The sequence below is a fragment of the Bidens hawaiensis genome, unplaced genomic scaffold (genome assembly GCF_021521415.1).
Source record: "Bidens hawaiensis isolate Kalapana, Puna unplaced genomic scaffold, B.hawaiensis_p1.1 tig00069361_1, whole genome shotgun sequence".
In the NCBI taxonomy this organism is placed as follows: Eukaryota; Viridiplantae; Streptophyta; class Magnoliopsida; order Asterales; family Asteraceae; genus Bidens; species Bidens hawaiensis.
The window spans coordinates 23,573-27,567 of NW_027502243.1; the positions used below are offsets into that span (position 1 = coordinate 23,573).

General features: G+C 32.9%; 1 pseudogene across 1 annotated transcript; it reads right to left on the reverse strand.

Annotated features, from left to right (window-relative positions):
• Positions 1–381: 381 nt before the first annotated feature.
• LOC143605435 (membrane-anchored ubiquitin-fold protein 3-like) lies at positions 382–3,434 on the reverse strand (annotated as a pseudogene). The gene is made up of 4 exons (XR_013148535.1): positions 3,291–3,434; positions 2,105–2,329; positions 1,267–1,437; positions 382–622 (listed from the first exon to the last, which is right to left on the reverse strand). The product of XR_013148535.1 is annotated as a membrane-anchored ubiquitin-fold protein 3-like (transcript).
• Between the last annotated feature and the right edge of the window lie 561 nt (positions 3,435–3,995).

Consider the following 3,995-nt stretch of genomic DNA (forward strand, 5'->3'; position numbering starts at 1 on the left):
TTCAGATTTATGACAAAATTCAAAATTTAAACATAAACTTTTATAGTTTGAACATATATATTTTATACGTACTTTTACTTCTCATTGTAAATTGGTGATCTTTTAGTACTAATGTGTCGTGTTCGAGTTCATGGGTTTAAACACTTTTCAAGTTCGACCCATCAACCGTGGACACAGCCCGTCTAGCACCAATTGTGAAGCTCATCATCCTTCTAACTTACCTCTAGCTATATTTAATGCATACAAAGGATCCAATAAAGTATATTATGCAACAAAAGAATTGGCATAAAGTACATTGTTCTAGTCTCTTGATTTAAGCTCAAACATTTTCATCAAAATCATACCCGATAATTAGGTTCGATACGATTTCAAGTCGGCATGTTAAAAACGATATCAATATACAAAAAACAAAACGAATACAAGGACAAAATAGAAACAAACCTCTTGGGTTCATACACCATTTCAGAACATAAACGACACACCCGAAAGAATATCAATATCAGATATTTGAAGCATCGAAATGCTAACCACGATCATATGATTGCATATACGGGCCTTAAACATATCTATGAAATTGTGCATCCACATGTATTCAGTTTTCGCGCCTCGTCTTGCTTTTTGGCTGTATCGCATAAAAGATGGATTATGATCATAAGGGATTCAATTTTCTTTTTGTACCCGTTGGGTTGACAGTCAAACATGCCGAATTATTTAAAACACTGTTTAGCATTTCCCTTAATTCTAGTGCAGTAAACTTTGGTTGACTTTCATTTGTTCAACTCATTTGACCAGTTTCCTTTTTTAGCTATCTTTTCTTAATTTACTCGTTTTCACCATTTAAAAATATATAATAACAAATTAAACAAGCTCAAATTGATGCCACTAAGCATCATCACTAGGCCTATAAACGAACTTAACTTTCAGTGAACTGTTCATGAAATGTTCAGCGGGAAGTTCCTTTATTTAATAAATGAACGAACGTGAACAAAAGTTTTTGTTTATTTAGTTAAACGAACGGACATGAAAACATGGCTCGTTCGTTTATTTATGTTTGTAAACGTTTATTTACGTTTGTTCATTTTTTTCGTTTATGTTTGTTTATACTGTTATTTTCTTAACGGACAAACAAGAACAAGAAAACATGTTCGCTTGGTTTTTCATGTTAGATTGCTTGTTCAGTTAAAGTTAAGCGAACGAACACGGTTCCTTTACAAGCCTAATCATCACACAGAAATAAACAAGATAAAGAATTATTATTAGACTAACCTGATTTATTTTTGGCGACGGCGGGTTAAATAACAACATGCATTGTGATTACTCCACCTGCAAACGCGCCATCACGGACCCCGCATTCTGATAACGTCTTATTATTTTCCAAAACTTTTCCCAAATGTATCAGCTTCATGTCGTTAATTGTTTTCGGTACTACAGATTTACCTATAAAAAGGCAAAATTTGGTTTCAGAATATATTTTAATCAAGCAAATAGAAGAATTAGGAATTGATTGGTCCACAAATAAGCGATCTTTTACACTTATTTTCCTGATTTTACCAACCAACACTGTATATATATATATATATTCAACTATAACATTCTTTTAACAAAGGAAAAAGATCAAGTGAATGCATAGACAAATACAAAATACAAAATATAACCTACTTTCATCCTCCTGTCATTTTATGCGAGTAAAATGTTTCTTCCATTGTATGTAAAATGGTGATGTGGCAGTTGGCACACTGCCACATCACCAAAAGCTGGTGACACGCCATCACAAGGTTACATACAACAGTAGAAAACTTGAAAGTATGGTACATGTACTACATATAGGTGAAAGTAAGTTATATTTTATTATCATTGTATGCGCTCACCTTCTATAACCGATAAGATGGTGAAGTGGCACACTGCAACAGGCACCACATCACCAAAAAACGGTGACACGTCACCACTTTACCTGCTATAAAAAGTTACTTACATATAACAGTAAAATATGCACATACATTACAAAAGGATGAAACTTGAAAGTAAATAACATTTTGGTGTAATTACTAATCAGCCCCCGTAGTAAAAGCAATAAACATATGAGCTAAAAATAATTATTTCAAACCTTGAGGCCACTCAGAAACAAGCTTCTGCTTAATAGCAGTTACAGTAGTTGAAGATGCATAACTGCCATGACTTATATCTGTTCCATCATATATTCTGAATTTAAGTTCCACATTCTCAATCCCTTGATCAGCCATTATATACTTTTTCTTCTGAACCAAGCTTCAGGGTCGGTTGTAACTTGTCAACAAAACAATCAGACACAAGAACGTGTCTCGAAATTTACCTACATAAATTTAATATAGTTTATAAACATAAAATTTTATCAGGTAACACGTCGTTTTCGTTTTATTCTCTCTCCTCATCCTATAACTGCTTGGATAAGATGGATTTGACAATGGGAGCGTTTGGATGTACATTTTGAAAGTGATATGTGACACTGAATGATTAGAGTCAGATAACTAGATACAAATAAAAGGCAAATTGGATTTTAATAATCCCAGCTTTATGCAGTTGGCCGATAATAATCCCACCTCAATAAGTTCTTGCCACCAGTCCCACATTTCGCCCAATTTTTTTCACATTGGACCGCCGTTAAAAAAAGTTAACTCCGTTAAGTTTTTTTCGAATTTCAAACTGATGTTTTAGGGATTTTGATCGGAAGGAGGATATGAGTCGAGTCGATTGACTTAAAATTTATCTCAAAACAGTGCTCCAAACGGTTTAATTTTTGTCAATTGGAAGTTTAAACGCCCGAATTGAAGCATCGTTTCGAGGTAAATTTTACATCAATCGACACGTATCGTCATTCCAATCAAAAGCCCTAAAACATCAGTTTAAAATTCAGAAAAAAAACATAACAGAGTTAAGTTTTCGTTAATTCTTCTTTTAACAAGGTCCAATGAAAAAAATAGGGCGAAATGTGGGACTGGTGGCAAGAATCTTTTGAGTTGGGCTTATCATCGGCCAACTACAAAAAAGGTGGGATTAATAAAATCCAATTAGACGGTGCACGAATTACAGTTTCAAGCACTCTTTCTTAGAAGTTATTATAATAATCACTTTGGTGTATAAGCAATTTAACTTCACTAGATAATCAATAACAAATAATCAATTTTTCGCAGCTCGAATCAAACTGATTATAATAACATAACAAGAACTGATGATCCTAAATTCACAAAGATTAACAAAACATTGATTTTAATAATTTGTGTAAGTAAAGAGATGAAAGAAAGATAATGCGAAACCTGTTGTAATTAGTGGGCGGATGAATATATCATCACTTCATTTGCTAACGAGACACCAATTTATTTGTCACTGCACAAACAATAACAAACAAACATTTCAGAGGCTTAAAAAACGGATCTTCGTAAGGGTATCAGTTTATACGTAGGAAGAAGAAGAAAACCCAGTACAGTTTTCGTATGATATGAAATACAAACCCAATTAAAAGATTGATTGATTGATTGAATGAATGTGAAAGACAGAAAGATTGACGATTTCAAGCCAGTTTGGAGATACAACAAAGGCTGTCTTGGCTTTCCGTTTAGATTTATTTATTTATTTATTTCGGGATAATTTCTTTTTTATTTGTTTCGGTTACACCTTTTTAACCAAATTTTGTTAATTTCTTATTTTAAATTACGATAAAGGGGTGTACAAAATATTATGAAAAACAATAATATATATATCCCGGTTATGCTTTATACTTCACTCTCCTGTCTTCACCACTCTGAATTATTAGTCATACTAGTGTCGCCTCAGTTCCTTCTCCACCTTTTGAAGTTTCAACCACACCACTCGACTAGCTTGTTATATTTCATTCTTCATAATTCTTCGACATTCATTTATTTATATTATTTAATTAAGGAAAACTAGTTAAATACTCTCAACAATGTCTTATTTGCAAATAACATGCTAAACTTTGCATTTGATTGGTGACTATCCCAACT